Below are 20,173 nucleotides of genomic sequence, written 5' to 3' on the forward strand. Positions count from 1 at the left end.
TTATCCTGCTTTATGGTAGAGTAGTATCCACTGTAAAGAAAAAAAACCCTACATCTTCTTTATCCTGTATCAATTGATGGGCATATGGGTTATTTCCAAGATTTATCTACTATAAACTGTACTGCTATAACCATGACATGCATATATCACTGTAGTATGATGCTTTTAATTCTTTCCAGAAGATACTAAGAAGGAAAATAGCTGGGTCAAATGGAATCTCTATTTCCATTTCCTCAGGAATTTCCACACTGATTCTCATAGTGGTTGCACCAGTCTACACTCCTACCAACAGTGAAAAACAGTGCCTTGCTCCCCACAGCCCCCTGACATTTGTTATTGACTAATTTCTTGATGAGAGCCATTCTTTCTGGAGTGTGGTGGAATCTCAGGGTTGTTTTAATGTGTGACTCTTAAATGACCGGTGATGTTGAGCATCTTTTCATGCATTTATTTTCCATTCATACTTCTTCATTCATGGATGGTCTATTCATTTCAAATGTCTATTTTTGGATTGGGTCTTTAAATTACAGGAATCTGATTTCTTTAATTCCATATATATTATAGCCATTAGTCCTTTGCCAGAGGAAAAGCTGGCAAAAAGATTTCCCCACTCTGCAGATTGTCTCTTAGTCTTTTGATGACTTCTTTTGCTCTACTAAATCATTTTTAAAAGAAGAGATCTCGCTTGTTGATTCTTTCCAATACTTTCTGTGCAATCAGAGTTCTGTTCATAAAGTCTTTTCCAACACCAATGTCTTCAAGAGTTCTGCCTTGTCTACTTCCAACAGATTTACTCTATCTATTTCAATATTTACAGCTTTGATCCATTTTAATTTTAGTTTAGTGCATGGTGATAGACATGGGTCTAGCTTTGATCTTTGGTATGTGGAAAGCAAGTTTATCCAGCACTATTTATTAAAGAGGGTTTTTTTCTTCCAGCAAAGATGTCTGGCTCTGTTATCAAGGATAAAGTAGTTGAGTATCTTCTCAGAGAGTTGGTTCTTTATCTTCTAATCTGTTCCCCTGACCCTCAGGTCTGTCTCTTTGTCCTTATCAAGTTGTTATTCTGCTAACTGTTAATATAATTTCAATTCAGGGATGTGGATCCCCCCCCCTCTGCCCCTGTGCCTTTGTTAACTGGAATTGTTTTTTGCTATTCACTCCATAAGCAGCACCTTTCCCTCCACCATCTTCATCAGATTAAACTCGCCATTTACTTCAAGGCCAAGAAAACATAATTCTTACCTCCCAAGGAAGAGTTATTTGGTCCCTCAAGTCTGTAACAATCATCTCTCTTTATAAATGTTATTGCTTGCAGCTCTTCCACTGCCCATGGAACTGCTGATGGCTTAAAGGAAAAGTGGTCAGACTGTGTGTTCCTTGGCAGTAGGCCCTGCACCTCTGGCTATTTTGAAGAACTCAACAGACGTTTGGGATACTTTACACTTACATTGAATATATCATTTATTAAAGCTAAAGGACAAGAAGACATCCATGCACCCCTTTTTCTACACTTTTATTTTTAAAGAACACAAAATAATGATAGAAAAAAAAAACAGCATTTTAGATGTGATACAAAATTTCACTACACAAAGTAATAGGAATGGTCACTGTATTACATGATGCTATCTTCAAATTAGTTGTCCAGATTACCAGATATAAATGTGCAAGATGCATTTAAAGAAAGCAACAAAACAAAATGATAGCAAAGATGTTATAAGAAATTCAAAACAGGAAAACAATAAGATAAAAAGAAAAAATTAAGCATTAACTGATCCTTTCAAAAGGCCAACAGCACACAATCATCCAAACTATTCTGCTTACATACCTAAATATATCTTTTTACCTTCTTTCATTTGTCTTGTTCCTCATCCCAGTTTTTCCTTACTATTCAACAAATTCTTTCCCTTTCACAATATCTGTTGTACCTTTAAGATTTTAATTACTCTTTCAGATTCTCAAACTAGCGAACAAATACAATGTTTGCACTTCTGACACTGCCAGTCTTATGGAAAACCCACTACTATTATGAACTACTGGACTATATTGGAATATTTTGCTGAATTCACAAAGCTACAATATTTAAACAACAATGGAATACCCTTTCTCACAAAACTAAGCAAAAAAAGGGGATACAAATGAATGTCCATTTTGTATCTGTATATTCAAAATAGTTAGGATAGATATACAGCTGCATTCTCTTAATGCAATGAAAAGAGAGATTTGTTTGAATAGTGTTTGTGGACAGGATATCATGTCTGCATCTTGTACAATGAATAACCACTAAGACAACAATATGCAATGTATTAACTATCAAAACTGTGCTAGTAATAAGTTTTGAAACTGTCTTGTTGCTATTTGTTCTCAATAAAATTATTTTTTAAAAATACAATGTTTGCACATTGGATCTGATTTATTTCACTTACGAATATAGTCTCTAGCTGTATCCACTTATCTACAAAAGCCTCAAATTTATCTTTTTTATACCTGCATTATATTCCATTGTATAAAAATATTGTATATTTTTTATCCATTCCTCAGTTAATGGACATTTAGTTAGTTTCCAAGATTTAGCTGTGACAAATTGTGCAGCTATACAGATGGGTGCACATATATTGCTGTAGTTTGATGATTTTGGTTATTTCAGAAAAATACCTATGAGAGGACTAGGTGGCTTGAATGGGAGCTCCAATCCTAGCTTTTTGAGAAATCTCCTTACTGATTTCCATAATGGTTGTACCAGTCTGCACTCCCACCAACAATGCAGCAGGGCTCCTTTTTCCCCACAGCCTCTCCAGGATTTGTTATTGTTTGACTTCTTGATGATAGCCATTTTTTCTGGTATATGATGGTACCTCAGTGTTGTTTTAATTTGCATCTCTTAAGTGACCAATGATGTTGAACATTTTTTCATATATTTATTTTCAATTGGTATCTCTTTATTTGTGAAGTGTATATTCATCTCAGATATGTTTTAGAATTGCATCTTTGGATTTTGGAGGCCTTATTTCTTTTAATTCTTCACATATTGTAGGTAGGAGTCCTTTGTCTGACATACATTCTGCTATAATTGCCTCCTACTTTGGGAGTTTATAGTTATATAAGTACAGTGTAATGTCATCTGCAAATAATGATAATTTCACATCTTTTCTAATCATTATTCTCTTTTTATTTTTTAATGTACTTGGTACAGTGTCTCACTACACAGCTCAGACTTGTAGTGCTCCTCCTGCTTCAGCCTCCCCAGCACTTGGATTGCAGGCATGTGCCACCACACCTGGTTTCAATGGCTAGCTCAGCACACCCAGGGCGGGGCTTGCACGGCATGTGGTACGAGGGATTGAACCCAGGTCTTTGCATTTGCCTAGGCAGGTGTTAAGACTGCTGAGCTATCTCTGTGGCCCCACAATCATCATTCCTTTTATTTATTTCTCTTGTTTAATTGCTCTGGCTAATGCTTCCAGAACTATATTGAATAGGAGTGATGACAGTGGCCATCCTTCCCTTTTTCTTGATTCTAAAGTGAAGGCTTTGAATTTTTGTCCATTTAATATGTGATGTTGGCTGTTGGTTTATCATAAATGGCTTTTATCAGGTTGAGGTAAGACCATCTTTTCTGATTTTCTGTATTTTTTTTATCATGTATAAGTGTTACACTTTGTCAAAAAGATTTTTCTGCATCTATTGAAATGATCATTTTCATTTCTCAGATGGTTTTTGTCTTTGGCTCTGTTGATGCGGCATATTACAGTTATGGACTGACATATATTTGACCATCCCTGCATTCCTGTAATGAATCCCACTTGGTTGCAATGTATAATCTACTTTGCTGCATTCTATTTGCTAATACTTCCTTAAGGATTTTTGCATCTCTGTTCATTAGGGAAATTGGCCTGTAGTTCTCTTTTTTAGTTGGATCCCTCTCTGCTTTTGGTATCAGAATAATAACTGTCTCCAGGAATGAGTTGGGGAGAATTGCTTCCCTTTCAAGTTCATGAAGAGTTTGAGAAAAGTTAACATTATGACCTCTCTAAATTTCTTATAGAAGCCAGCTGTGGATCAATCAGGATGTGGGTTTTCTTTGTTGGTAGTATTTTTATTACATTTTCAATTTCATTAACTGATACTGGGTTATTCAGAATTTCTGTATTTTCTTGATTTAGTTTTGGTAGTTTATATGTATCTAGGAATCTGTCCATTTCTTCTGTAATTTCCATTCTGGGAGAGTAAAGATTTAGAAATAGGTATTGGTAATTCTCTGAATGTCTATAGGGTTTGTAGTGATTCCACTCTTTTCATTCCTCATTGCATAAATTTGAATTTTTCTTTCCTTTTTTCAATGAGGATAGGTAGGTGTTTATCAATTTCATTTATTCTTTCAAATAAATTTGGCTCATTAATTATTTGCATTGTTTTATTCATATCCATTGCATTTAAATCTACTTTAATCTGTATAATTTCCTGTCTTCTCTGGGCTTTGGACTTGAATTGCTCTTCCTTTTCTAGGATTTTGAGGTATAACATAAGATTGTTTATTTGGGCTCATTCTGTTTTCCTGATGCGAAAACTTATCAGAATTTATCTTCATAAATTTCCCTCTTAGGATTGCATCCCATAGGTTTCAGGACATTATATCTGCATATTGATTTGATTGTAAATATTGTTTAATTTCTTAATTTCATCTGTGACCCATTGATTATTCAGTAGGATATTAGTTACTTTCCATGTATTTATAGAGCTTTTGCTGTTTCTTTTGATCAATAATTTACAATTTCATTGCACTATGGTCTGATAATATGTACAGGATAGTTTTGATTTCTTTGCATTTATTTAAGCATGTTCTATGTGCTATAACACAATCTATTCTGGAGAATATCTCATGTGCAGCAGAAAAATGTGTATTTTGACAGTGCTGGGTGGAACACTCTATAGAGGTCTAAGTCCACTTCTTGATAAGTTTAGTTCATTTCTGTTATATCTTCGCTTATTTTTTGCATGGTTGATCTAGTTCTTTGTGACAATAGGTTGATAAAGTCCCCCAATACAGTTATGATATTGTTCATTAGATTTTTCATGTCTGTTAAAATTTGTCTTACATAGTTGGGTGCTCTTACATTGGATGCATATATATTTATAATTGTTATATCTTCCTGTGGCAGTTTTGCCCTTAAAAAGTATGTAGCAACCTTCTTGATCTCTTTTAATCACATTTGGTTTGAAGTTGACATCATAATCAACAGGAATAGCTACCTCTGCTTTTGGGGGAGTTCCTGTCACATGGAGTATCATTTTCCATCCTTCGATGCTCAGTCTATTGATTTCGTTTTTAGATTATTAATTTTCTTGTAATAGTATATACAAAATTATAATGATTTTCTTGTATATAGAAATTTCTTGTAATTGATTTTCTTGTCTATAGCATATTGCTGGATTTTATTTCTTGCTCCACTCTGCCAGTCTGCTTCTTTTGATTGGTGAATTGAGGTCACTTACACTGATAATTATAACTGATATGTATTGGCTTTTCTTTGTCATGCTATTTTCCCACTGTAGGATCCTTGCTTTCCCCCTTTGCTTAATCATTTGTTCTGCTTGGTAGTTCTCTTCTGTTGTATTTAAAGTTGTGGTCATTTTTTTTCTCTTTCTAAAATATGTATCAGTGTTCTTTGTAGGGTTGGTTTGGTTGTCATGAATTTCTTCATTTATTCTTTGTCATGAAAGTATCTAATGTCTCCATTAAATTTGATAGTTTTGCAGGATACATCAGTCTGGGTTGAAGGGCCAGAGAGTTAGCTCAGCAGGCTAAGCACCTGCTTAGGCAAACAGGTACTGGGGTTTGATCTCTAGCACCATACACTGTATGGGCCCTGCCCCCAGGCACACGGAGCCAGCCACAGAGACTGGGAGTGGTGGCACCTGTCTGTAATCCCCGTGCTGGGGAAGCTGAAAAGCTGAGGATCACTATGAATTTGAACTGTGTAGTGTGACCTTATACCAAATATATAAATTAAAATAAAAATCTGAGTTGAAGGTTGTTTTCTTTCAGAACTTCAAATGTCTCACTCCAAGCTCTTCTTGATTTGATAGTCTGTGTTGGAAATCTGTCATGATTCTGATGGGCTTTGCATTATAGGTGTTCTATTTTTTTCTAACAGATTTTAATATTCTGTTCTTTTGCTCAGTTTCTGGGATCTTGATTGTTGTGTTTCTAGGTGAAGATTTATTTTGATTATGCCTAGCTCAAGTTCTATATGCTTCAGTTATCTGTATATCAGATTCTTTTCCCATGTTTGGGAAATTTTCTGCTACTACTTCTCCAAACACTTCTTATGTCTTTTTGTTATCTCTAGCTGTTTCTTTGGTACCTATTAGTATTATATTGTTTTTCTTTGCATCATCTTTCAACTGTTGTATTGTTATTTCTCAATTTTTTGTTATTTTTAAGTGACATTTTCTTTTGTGTTTAGTAGCTGCAATGCTATCTCCAAGGTCTGAAATTCTATTTTCTGCTTTGTTCAAGCAGTTTTGCCAGCTTTCAATGCAGTTCTTCATGTCCTGGATATCTTTTTGAATCTGTTTCATGAATTTCATTTTTTCCTGTATTATTCATTCAATGATTCCATCATTTTCCTATTCCCTTCTATTCTTTTTAATCTATGTCTTCCTTTGATGTATCAAGCAATTCTTTCATGACTATTGTCATTTCCTTTTTTTACCCTAAGAGAGTATTTCTTTTTTTTAATCATTTCAATTTTTTTCCATAATTTTATTGAGAGACAAATAGTAATGAGACAGTTTCAAATCAAATTGGTAGGACAGTTTCAATAATTAACACATTGCATACTCTCTTCCTAGTGGTTATTTGCTGTACAAGATGCAGACATGATATCCTATTTACGAACACTATTAGAACAAATCCCTCTGTTCATTAACAGAATGTAACTATACATCTATCTTAACCATTCTGAATACACAGATACAAAATGGACATTCATCTATATATCACCTTTTTTGTTTAGTTCTGTCATTTGAGTATTATAGGTGTGTTAACTCAGAAAAATATTCTAAAAGAGTCCAGTAGTCCATGATAGTATTGGGTCTTCCACTTGACTGACAGTATCAGAAATAGTTGACCTGAGTCCCCTACAGCTCAACATAACAACATGGCTTTACTTCTTATACTTTGTTTTTATACTTTTCTGCTGGATGGTTAAGACCAAGATGAAGCCAGACCTATGCAACAAGAGTTGTAGCTTTTGGATCTGATAAGGACAGTCAAATCCCCTCAGGATTTATCCTGATATCCTATACCTCAGATTGTAGATCCTTTGTCAGTGTCAGCCATGTGGATGAGTCACGGCCGTTGCTTAGCCAATGTGCTCTCTGTGAAAGCCTGAGAGAATGTTTTCTCTCCATGTGACTCTCCTTAGGCACACTTTACATCACTGATCACTTTCCTCTTTGGCCCCATAATCTCCTTGATCAGAAAATTGGGGACAGTACTGAGTTACATGACATTACAGTACAAGATCTCATATGTCCTGAGTCTTAATTGACCTTGGAAGGCTAGGGCCAAAATGTTGGCTTTTCTTGCAGCCCTCCTTTTTCTCTAATTTTGATCTGCAAACTTAGGTTGTTAACCCTCCAGAAGAGAAGCTTATTGTTATTACCATACAACCTAGGCTGTTAAGCTTAACCTCACTATCTGTCTGAATATCAAACATCCTAGGCATAACATGGAATAGGTATTTTTCATCAAGTATTGATATGTTGAACTTTAAGTCCCTACAGAATATGATGAAAAAACATTTTAAAAACTTAAAATATGATCCAGAGAATCTTCAGAAGATTTTTGAATCTTGCAGTTAATTGGAATGATTCTCACGTATATATACAGACACCTGTGAACTAAGCAACTGCACTGAAGATGGCAATTTGTAATACTAGGTTCATGCTTGGAGTGCCTGTCATTCTGGTCTTCTGAATACAGGCTGCTTGTCATGACATGCCAGTTGCTGCTGTGCTGTCTCTAGGGTAATGATTGTTCAAAAAGAAGGGGGTGGTGAATGAAGGCGGGAAATAGGAAAAGGAGTGTTGCAGGACTGTTCTGCTACAAGGTTGTATATGGTTAAGCTTTCTGGACTTATGTGTAAACATAAGAATTATATAATTCTTTATGCCTACTTTTCTAAGAGATTATTTCTGATTTGATTTCCTCCAGAGCCTGAAGAAGTTGTTTCTTTATTTCAGTTGCTATCATCTCAGAAATTTCAGGTGTGTGACTTCCAAGTTCTTCTAGGCCTTGTCCCCTGAACTTGGCTAGTGTGGGCTGGGGTCTGAGATTGCCTTTTGTCCCTTCCTTTTGTCATTTTCTGCAGTGATGGTATGTGGGTGGGGTACAGGTCAGTGAGGCCCTCAGGAGAGTGGGAGGGAAGGGCAAGCTCACCAAAGTTCCTGCTGTGTGGGGATCAACGTGGTTTCTATCTCATTAAGGAGAGGGGGCCAAGCTGCAGTTTAGGAAGGACCCAGTGATGATGAGTGCAGGCAAAATTGTGCAAGGCTCTCTCAATGGTGGAGTGGTGCAAGGTAGTGCTCCCCAAGGCTCCTGCAGGTCACTGTGGTAGTTATGTCTCCCTAATGGCTATGTTCAAGTCAAGTACAGGCCAGGCTCAGTGGAACTACAATGGTGGGGGGTGGCTCCTGGGGGTGCTTAGGTCTGCTGAGTTGCCCGTGCAGTCTTCAGAATGAGGTTTAAGTACCCCCTTTTTGCAGTAAGTACCTATCACTGATTTGTGGGCCTTTAAATAAAATCACCTTTGCAAAGATCCTGTGAAGAAAAAGAAAGATATTAGGCTGGGGAGATAGCTCTGCAGTCTCAGCACCTGCCTGGAAAGCATCAGGACCTGGGTTCTATCCCCAGTACTGCATTCTGTGTCAGCCCCAGAACCTTAGGCATGCCATGCTGGCCACTGAAACCAGACATGGTCAGGCATAACTGTAATCCCAGCACAGGGGGAGCTGACATAGGAGGAGTACTACAAGTCTAAGTGGCATAGTAAGATGATGCACCAAGGAAGGAAGGAAGGAAGGAAGGAAGGAAGGAAGGAAGGAAGGAAGGAAGGAAAGAAAGAAAGAAAGAAAGAAAGAAAGAAAGAAAGAAAGAAAGAAAGAAAGAAAGAAAGAAAGAAAGAGGTACTTTGTCCCCAAGAGAGAACCCCAAGGAATGATCTTTCTTTATATGTAGAACTGTGGACTTTTTTTTCTCTTCTCTTTTTCTTCTTTTCTTGTATTTATTATCAACCCCATCAGAAATATAGATTAAAAACAAAAATGAAGTACAGATCATTCAGTATTATTCCTTCTTAGAAGCTTCAGAGAAAACAAGTTTGATGGGGAAGAAACTGTAATAAATGCCTAAAAGATTCTTCATGTTTTGTGAATGCAGTTGCCTGTGTTTTTGCTGTCTCTCATAACCACAGGTGAGTAATTGAGAGTTACTGTTGCTCCTGTCAGGTGCCTTGGAAGCATTTAGATTTGAGCTAGAAAGATTCAGTGACATCTTGTATCATTCTAAATAATAATACTTTATCTGTGTGTCATCATTATAAAGTGCCTTTTGATACTTGAAAAGCATAGCATTCTACTTAGAAAAAAATCCTTTTTATATAGAATTTTATTTTTTAAGTAGCTATATTACTCTTATTCTCTAGCCTAACAACATAACCACTTTCAGCTTAAATTGCCTAACTTAAAATTGTCAGCACTGATACTCTCATGCACCAAAATGATGCTTCAAAGCTATCTTCCCAAGTATTTTGCAGAGAAAAAGTTTGTGCTTTAGATTATAGATAGAAAAAGAAAAGAAAGAAAAATGATGAAAGAAGAATCAATTCTCCTAAAGTTATGTCAATTTATGCTATTATTAAATTAAAAAATACAAAACAAATCAATGACAGAAATTTTAATAAATAGCCTATTTCATAAAGGCACCACAGACTTCGAGAAGACATGCATCATAAAACAATTATTCTTGATAGTACTGTATGCCCTTGTCCCTGGCTTTGCTATAACTCACATGGAGGCTAACTTAGTACCCCGGGAAAGAAGGGCTGCCTATCAAGAAAATAAAAAACAGGAAAATAAAACACAGAGGAGATGGTGGGATGGATGTTCCTTTTATTTGGAGAAGGTGAAAACAGCGTCTGTGCTGCATGCTCATGCACACAGGAAGAAGTTAATAACAACCACATAAAAAACCAAGCATTTGACTACTTTCTGTACATCAAAAGACAATGGCATTTATCTTGTCAGCTAAGAACATCCCTTCCCTTCCCAAAGTCCTATTTTGCTTCAATTTGTATATTTCGTTCACATGAATGATTTTATCTCCATAGAATTTCTGTGGGTTTGTTGTCTATCAGATTACTTTTTGCATTAGCATTTTAATTTGCAAGCGAGACCCTGTACATGCTTCCCAAGAAAAATCAAGACTTATCTTGGGGCTAATTGCACATAATTATCAACTATTCTGTGGATCTAAAAACGCCAATATGCACTCCAATTTGTTTCTGCCAAAGCACATTCTCTCTTCTCCTCTATGCAATGCCACTGCTCCTAATTACATGTGACACCTCATTAATGGTGTCTTTTGGGGAAGTGTGCCCAGATTCCTTTTTAAAAATATAAGCAATCTAAATATCCTCAAAGTTGTGCCACCCAATAATGAAATGGAGTTTGAATATTGTGCATTTTTATTATATTAGCCCAGAAAGAGCTTTATGTACTCAAATAATCAAATATAATGGTGAAGTATGTGTATTGCTGTATAATCAATTGTTTTCTTCTCATTCTATTTAATTATAGTTGTCCCATTAGAGAAAAGTTTTGGTGATGGAATTGCTTTTAAGATAATCAGATATGCAGAGCCAAAATATAGATATATTTTTCCTTGCTCAGAGGAATTTTAACATTGGCAATTCTTTCATGTATAAACTGAGCCAAGGAAGATGACAAGAGTAAAATATGTTTGCCCATTTCCAAAGGAGGACAAAATGAGTTCAGGAAAATGAAAGAGAATTACCACAAACTCTCAAATGCAAACCACTGTCTGAAAGTCTAAATATTGTCTATTGGTAGCCAATCCGTGTATATAAAATTGTTCTGTACATATGATAAAAAGTTTCCTATCTTCCTGGCTTTGTACCACTTTTCCATTTGTCCTTTTATCAAAAGTTGAAGATGGTGACCCACGTGTGCTCCTAAGTTTCAGTGTGGAATGATAAGGGAGAAAACAAAGAACAGCCTAAGCAACAAGGAATTGAACCAAGATCTTAAGCTCCACATCTGAAATGTCAGCGAGCAAAGCCGCCTTAATCATGATATGAACACAGCCAAGCCAGGCCCAGACAAATTTTATCCACACAACACTGTCAATGAGCTGAGCCCTGATTACTTTTTATCCTCTTCCCTACCAGAAAACTGTACTAGAGATGAGATGTAAAGATACCAGCCTTGTTTAAATTGGAATAATTTTAGTCACTCACAATTTTCCCTTCTTTTAAACTTTGCTGTTAGTCTTTTGGGATATTCAAATATATCTTCTGTAAGTCCCTCTTTTCTCTATTCCTGACCCACCATTTTACTTGGCCCCAACACCTAAAATAATAGCCTGATTTCCACTTATTTAAGAGTTACTTTCATCTCAAATACTTTTAATCTAACATTTTATAAAACCATCATTTTAAAATATGAGCTCTCTGACTGATTCTGTTAGTTGTGCCACACGCGAGCATGTGAGTATCTTAACCGTTCTGGACCATATTTGCCATAGAAATGAGTACTATTTGTGTCTACTTCACTAATATATTGTAGAAATCTAATGAGTTAGTATGTGTAAAAGCTGTATGTTCCATAAATGTTAGATCTATAAAATCTTAACTTTTGATAAAGTTAGACATACAATTTTTAAAGTTAAGAGATTTTGTCAATAGACCACCTTTATAAACATGTGACTGGATATTTAGCCAAAGAAACAGGCTGTAAGTCTAAATGCATACTGTATGTGGCACACTGTCCCCCTGCATATTATAGGGTTGTGACTAGAAGACAGCATCTCAGCCCCCTTGCATGTGGATACAGGTCTTGCAGCTTGACCTAACCAGAAAAATATAATAGAATTGGTAAATGCTCTTTCCTACAGAGGCTCTGAAAGAAATAGAGACCAGGAATTTTTTTCTTTCCACTTCTACTGGTTAGAGATAAATGATAAAAAGGCCACAAATGGGAATAAGCAGATTGATCTCTGGATTACTGAATCACCAGGTAGGAGAAAGTTGTGAACTTCCATGGCGAACCTGCCACTAAAATGAGGAACAGTAAAAGATGGCTTAACTAAAATGATCCATCTATCTTATCTTTCTCCTTTACTTTGATAAAAATGTGGGATTGTATACAAAATTTTAAATCTACTGACTTGAAGTTGATGTTTTTATCTTCTGTGTAGTGTTAAGAAGTAGCTTGGAGACAAAAAAAAATTAAGGGTCAACCAAGTAGCTCAGCAGATTAAAGCACCTGCTTAGCCAGAAGCAGTGGCTGGGGTTTCGATCCCCAGTGTGTCATGCCAGCCCCACCCCCGGGGCACGCTAAGACAGCGATCAAGACTGGATTTGGTAGCACGTGCCTGTAATCCCAGCACTTGGGAGGCTGAAAACAGAAGGATCACTATGAGTCTGCTCTACATAGTGAGACCCTGTACATCCTGTAGACCCTACCCTAAATAAAGAAAAGAAAAGAAAAAGAAGTAGCTTGGAAAAAATGAAAGATTGGACAAAGATACTTGCAACCAGTGCTAACTTTCTGAATATCTGTGAGCTGGTAAATATGGAGGGGAAAAATTGAAGAAATATTGTCTGGTCACTTAAACTTTAAAAACCCTACATTAAAAAAAAATGCATGAGAATGAACATTGTTAAAACAACAAAGAAATGGGACAGTGCTATTAATTCTGATTTTTATCCTGTTTCCATGTTTTTTCTAAGTCCTACTGTTGCACACAGCTGAGTTAGATAGAAATAATATAGGCAGTCAGACAGGAATAAGCCCTCAAAGGACCCCGGAAGGAAGGCAAGAGGACCTTGCAACTGTGGAGGATACAGGCAGTCCAAAGTGGGCTGGACTGCAAGACAAAAGAATAAACAATCGCAGCCACACACCTCCCTAGGAGGCACACCAGGGACTGATACTCTAAACAGGTCTCAGACACCTTGGAAGAGTCGCTGAGAGTCACTACCCCAGCCCCGCACAGGAGCAGCCCTGTGTCCGGGCCCTTTGCTAGGTGACTCACTTCCCCATTTGGTCCTGGATTTAATCCATTTTCCCTCAGCGGTTGTAGCTGTGATCCTACTGGCTGGCCACAGTTTGTCCCCACATCATGCGCAGTTTCCACATTTTCCACCTTGGGCCCTCCTCACCTCATAGCTATGCTCTATAACTAACCCTGGAGAGGCCAATTCTGGAGCAGCCTGCTCAGGTCACTGGCATTAATGCCTGAAGTTCAGTCATTGCAAAGCTGCTTCATTCACCCTCTAACATATATGTTTCAAAAATGTTCAAATCACTTCTCAAACTAAATTCAGTCTTTGAGTTTTGTTTTGTTTTGTTTTTCCATAATTTTATTGAGAAACAAATAGCAATGAGACAGTTTCAAATCAAATTGGTAGGACAGTTTCAATAATTAACATATTGCATACAGTCTTCCTAGTGGTTATTTGTTGTACAAGATGCAGACATGATATCCTACTTACAAACACCATTAGAACAAATCCCTCTATTCATTGAATTAAGAGAATGTAGATATATATAGATATATTTTTTTTTAAGTACAATGTATAGTATATAGCTGATGAATCACCTGGAGCTTTTTGTCTAGACATGTAGACTGTCTTATTTTCTTATCCAACAAACTAGAATTCATGTCATCTACAAGGTTTCTCTCTGCCCATCTCTGCCTGTGTGGCACACACACAAGCTCAACAATGAACAACAATCAACATTATCTATGACCAAGACATAGTACCCTATCATCCGGTCCTTCTTAGAGCTAACTACCGCTAACAGTGTAGTCAGTACAGTAGTAATAAACCACTACCACAATGGGGTTGTCAAAGAAGCACTGTGGAGAAAGAGGCAGCCGGAACTATTGCTGCAGCCAGCACCCGGAGCTCCGCTGAGCAGGCGCTGAGGCACCAGGAGCACAGGCATCGGAGCAGCTGCGGCGCCAGCGGCAGTAAAACGACACAAGCGCAAGCGGAGCCAGGAACCCGGAGTGACACGGAACTGAGCGGCGTGGAGGCCGGTAGCAGCGAGCACATGGGAGAACACAGCCAGGCCGAGCCCTCCGCGCGGAGAGTATGGCGACGAGGCCACTGCCAGCTCCAAAGCTGGCTCGGGAGATGCCTTATCACTGAGCATTGAGGAGACCAATAAAGTCTGGGCAAAGTTGGGGCTGAAACCCTTTGAAGTCAGTGCTGTCAAGACAGAGGCGGGCACCAAAGAGGAGCCCGTGGCCGCCAATGACATCAACCCCATGGCCTTGCAACAGCAGGAAGAGCTTCGGGAGGAAGTGGCAGGTACCAAGGAAAAGCGGCTATTGAACCAGAAGTTAGGGAAGATAAAGACACTGGGGGAGGATGACCCCTGGCTGGATGACAGTGCAGCGTGTGTGGATCAAGGAGCCGGCAGCTGCAGAAGAACTTGGCAGAGAAGAGGGCCAAGCTGCTGGAAGAGATGCATCGAGAGTTTGGTGTCAGCACTCTGGTGGAAGAGGAATTTGAGCAGAGGCGGCAGGACCTAAGCAGTGCCCAGGACCTTCAGGCCCTCACTGTGATCCTCACCCTGAAAGACAAAGGTGTGCTGCAGGAGGAGGAGGATGTGCTGGTGAAAGTGAACCTGGTAGATAAGGAGCTAGCAGGGAAGAATGAGGAGCTGCGGAAGAAGCCCGACTACCTGCCCTATGCAGAAGGTGAGAGTGCGGATGACCTGGCACAGCAAAAAACCTCACTTTATACTGGCCAAGTATGATGAGGAGCTGGAGGGTGAGCAACCACACTCCTTCCAGCTGGAGCAGGGTGGCACAGCTAATGGCCTATGGGAACGAGAGCTGGAAGAGATCCGGACCAAGCTGCGGTTGCAGGCACAGTCCCTGAGCTCAGTGGGACCCAGGATGGCCTCTGAGTACCTCACACCTGAGGAGATGGTAACCTTTAAAAAGACCAAATGGATAGTGAAAAAAATCTGTAAGAGGGAAAAGGAAGTAAACAAGCGGACAGATTATTTGCTGCCCCTTGGGGACCAGACTCAAGATGGGGACTTTGGTTCAAGGCTGCGGGGGCCGGGGTCGATGCCAAGCGCCAGAGGTAGAGGAAGCTGACCCAGAGGATGCTGAGAAGGAGCCTGTGCCCCAGCCCCTGCCATCGGACAACACCCGTGTGGAGAACATGGACATCTGATGAGGAGGACGGGGGAGCTCTGCCCTCAGGATCCCCTTAGGCACTGGAGGAGGATGAGGAAGAGCTGGAGCTGCAGAAGCAGTTGGAGAAGGGGCGGCAGCTATGGCAGCTGCCACAGTTGCAGCAGCTTTGGGCCAGCCATGAGAAGGTGGTGGGGATTGTGAAGAAGTTGGAATCTCGTCAACAGGGTGGGAGGAGGAAGAAGATCCTGAGTGGAAGGGGGCCATTGTTCAATGCCACCTCAGAGTTCTGCTGCACCTTGGGGGAGTTCCCCACCTATGGGCTGGCTGGCAACCGGAGGGAACAAGAGTTGCTCATGGACTTTGAACAGGGCGAAGAGCACTCAGTCAATGGTGGCTCTGAGTCAGATGGGAAAGAGAACATTGGCTGGAGCACTGTGAACCTGGATGAGGAGAAGCAGCAACAGGATTTCTCCGCCTCCTCCACCACCATCCTGGACGAGGAGCCCATTGTGAACAGAGGGCTGCCTGCTGCCCTGCTCCTGTGCCAGAACAAAGGTCTTCTGGAGACCACAGTGCAGAAGGTGGCCTGGGTGAAGGCACCCAACAAGTTCCTGCCCTCAGTGGTACACTGCATTGAAGACAAGATGGCCACTGACGACAAGTACAGCAGGAGAAAAGATAACCGTGGCTTCACCCAGGTCTTCAAAGAAAAGGATGCTACAAGCCTGACATTAAGACCAAGTATGTGGAAGAGACAGGCGGGAAACTCACACCCAAGGAGGCATTCCAACAGCTGTCCCACTGCTTCCATAGGAAGGGCTCGGGCCAAATGAAGATGGAGCGGCGGATAAAGAAGCTGGATGAGGAGGCGCTCCTGAAGAAGATGAACTCCAGTGACATGCCTCTGGGCACAGTGGCTCTGCTCCAGGAGAAGCAGAGGGCACAGAAGACTCCATGTGCTGTGCTCAGTGGCGGTGGCAAAAGCATGAATGTGAACACGTCACCAAGTGAACCAGTCAACCTCTGGTCCCCTCTCCACCTTAATGTTAAATAAATCTTGCTCATTTTTTCCTCCTGGAAAAAAAAAGTAATAAACCAAATCAGGGTCACAGAAATAGCTCAGTGGTCCAAGTGCCTACTAGACAAGTGCAAGAACCCAGGTTTGATCCCTGGTATCATATGCCATGCTGGCCCCACCCTGGGCACATGGAGCTGGCCACCAACACTGGGCATGGTGGCTCATGCCTGTATCCCACCACTGAGGAGGCTGAAACAGGAGCATCACTATGAGTCCGAGTTGTATAATGAGATCCCGTACAAAATACAAAATAAATAAATAAATAAATAAATAAATAAATAAATAGAAGAAAGAAAGTAATAGACCAAATCAAACAACTATTACATTGGCACAGCACTTCTTTTCAGGCCGGAAAGGCCTTTTTGTAAACAAAGACTTCCCTGCTATGGGGTGCTAACCCTGCACACTACAGGATGGCTTCAGCACTGCCCGCCTGGAGCCAGTCCTCACCCCTTGCTCCCCTGACACAGGGTGACAACCCAACTGTCTGCTGCTAAGCATTACCAGATGGCTCCTTGAAGAGAAAATTGCCTCCACTTTCTTTCTGCATTTACTTTGGTTTTTTGTCATTTTAATTCTATTTTTATTTATATGCTTGCAATACAAAATTTACCTCTCTTTGAAAACTGTGACACAAACAAAGCCTTTCATTCCTCTTCGAAGATCAGAATACAATGAAAGGACACTACTTTCACATAGCAAGTGCTCATTATGAAGCTACCTAGTAATTTCAAAGGCTAAACCTCTGTGACACAATGGCGCTCTACTATCATTCATAGCTCTAATCTTGTGGACTTGGCAATATTTCCCTAATCACAAATTCTACTTCTGAAAATTCTGCTACATGAAACTTTAATTCCACAAAACATGAAAAAATTGGATTCTTCTAAAGAGAGTTTAAAATTTTCTCATTGATGATAATAAGAAAAAAAGAAAATTTTGGTTTGGTACAAGAAGACAGACAAAATTTTTTAAAAAGAATGAATGCTTTGCAGATACATTTTCACTAACAAAGAAACATGAGCCAGGGTGAATCTTGGCTTTAGTTTTGTATGCTTTCCTCTCTGTGAGGAGAAATAAATGCACATTTGTCAGTAAAAGATTCTAGGTAGGGTCTTCCTGCAGAGAGAATGAGAAGGTGGGCCGGGGAGATGGCTCAGTGGAATAAGCGCTTCCCTGGCAAGCGCAAGGGCCTGAGTTCAATCCCCGGTTCCGCAAAAAAAAAAAAAAAAAAAAAAAAAGAATGAGAAGGTTTACTCCAAGTACAAAGCAATAATCACTATCAGATATGCAAATCAATAAGGAAAACCATTCCTGTTTATCTCTTATAAATTTTTAAAGACACAGTAGCAAAATTGTGTCCCTTCTCAATTAAATTCTACTAAAAATTATACCTTCACAGAAAATAACTCTCCAAAATCACCATGTAATTCACTTCACTAATAGTTTAGTCACTAGTTAGTTGCTGAGCACTGAAATAGCTGTGGCAGGGACAGGGCATGTATTTGTTCATAAAATAGGTCACACATGTTTGAGAGAGGGCCCATTTACACATAGCCTGTGCTGCCATGCTAAACTACTCGTAGCTCCTGAGCTCGACCTTGTGCATCCTCTGCAGACCCTCACAGCCCTTTCTCCCTTTCTTTGTCTTGCCTCCTTGCCTATAACTCAATATGCTTACAAAAACTTACGGAATTCATTGTTCATGTGGGTGCCTTGTATGCAGCAGATACTATTTTCCAGGACTGTTTCCCTATAGTCCAGCTAGAGTGTCATTCAGACTCAGAGCTCAGCCCAGGCCCAGTGAGTGTGTGACAGAGCTTCCTCTCCACACTACTCCACCATCTCCCCTCCAGATTGAGCTCAGGCTGGACTACAGGGCTGGGGTGAAACTCTGTAGCTGCAATCCCTGCAGAGAGAGTAGGGGAGAGAACCACCCAGCTAGTCCAGGAGCAGAACATCTTGCCAGAGGGGCACAACAGGATCACTCCCAAGGGAAGGAAAAGGAAGGAACTGAGCAAAGCAGCAAGACCCAAGCCAGGCACAGCTGGATATTTTCCAACACTGCATATCTGCACCTCAATTTCAATAGGCGCTAAGGTTATAACTGCATGAAAGCTCTACAACAAATGTCAGAAAATAGTGCTATACAAAATGACAAGGAGAAGGAGCAAAATGCAATCTCAGACTCCAAGACGACCCATAACAAGTGCAGAGGACACTGATACAGAACAAATTAGGAATCACAAAGGTGAAATCAATGAATCAAGAGCTTCTGAAATAGAGAAAAAACTGCAAAAAGGTATAGAGGAACTCAGTTTGGAAATAAAAGAAAGAAATCCCTCAATGAATAGCATCTGCACTAAAGAATCAAATGCAGAAACATACGGAGGAAACCCAATACCCACCCAGAACAAGTAAAGAGGACAATAGCTTAGCTCAAATGCATGAATTAATAGTGTCGAAAGTAAATAAGCAACAGCAGAAAGATATAGAGGAACTCAGAGTGGAATTGTTCTCTGAAATAAAAGAAGAATTCTCTGAACTCATAGCATCTGAAGAATCAAATACAGAAACATACCCAATATGAAGAAAACACTGCAGCAAAGGAATCAATAACTGCTTCTAAAGAACAAATTGATAAAAAAAAAAAGAGGTGATCAGAAAAATGATGGATTCCTTCAATGAGCAATACAGGAAAGAAATAGATCACATGAAGCAGAGTCAAAGAGATATAGAGGAACTTAAAATCTCAATCACAAGCTTGCAAGACCGTTTAAGTGCAAGTGAAGACAGAGTTTCAGATCTGGAAGGCGCTGGTGCAGCTAGTGAAAAGGTAAGAAAAGATCACTTAAAAACAACTAGGATGCAGGAAAAAATAATCCATCACATGCAAGACGATGCAAAGGTGAAAAATGTGAGACTGATAGGCATCAAGGAGAAAGAAGGAGTTAATACAAATGACATTAAAAAATACGGGCAGAAGTAATACCAGAAAACTTCCCAAATATGAGGAAACAATCTGACATTCAGGTAACTGAAGCATACAGAATGCCAATTAAAAACAAAACGAAAAAAAAAGAACACCAAGACATATAATAGTCAAGATCCCAGAAATTCACCACAAGAATAATATACTGAAAGCCACTAGAGAAAAGAAGCACATCACATTCAAAGGAAAACCCATCAGAATTATGGCCAACTTCTCTTCACAAACCATGAAGGCAAGAAGACCATGAAGCAAAGTATTTCAAGTCCTCTGTGAAAACAAATTCCAGCCCAGACTACTGCAAAACACTCTTTTAAGTTTGATGGAGAAGTGAAATACTTCCACGATAAAAAACAACTCAAAAATTTCATGATAACAAAGCCAACCCTACAAAGGATCCTGAAAGATGTTCTAGAGAGGGACCAAAATGATCAGAACTCCATGAACTAGAAGAGAAGCAACCAACTAAATAGGGCAAACAATTAAGCACAGGAGAAAAAAGGAGTGAAAAATAACAGGTCAATAACTTGTCAATTGTAAGTCAATACATCTCAATTCTAACCATTAATGTAAATGGACTCAATGCACCAATTAAGAGAAATAGACTGGCACAGTGGATTAGGAAACAAAATCCAAC

General features: G+C 39.4%; 1 protein-coding gene and 1 pseudogene across 1 annotated transcript in view; one reads left to right on the forward strand and one right to left on the reverse strand.

Annotated features, from left to right (window-relative positions):
- The window catches only part of Ctnna3 (catenin alpha 3), a 1,779,311-nt gene that overhangs the window by 1,600,222 nt on the left and 158,916 nt on the right, over positions 1 to 20,173 (reverse strand). The window lies entirely within an intron of this gene.
- Positions 14,151 to 16,523, forward strand: LOC105742287 (annotated as a pseudogene).

Source organism: Octodon degus, unplaced genomic scaffold, assembly GCF_000260255.1.
Source record: "Octodon degus isolate 3935 unplaced genomic scaffold, OctDeg1.0 scaffold00046, whole genome shotgun sequence".
Taxonomy (NCBI): Eukaryota; Metazoa; Chordata; class Mammalia; order Rodentia; family Octodontidae; genus Octodon; species Octodon degus.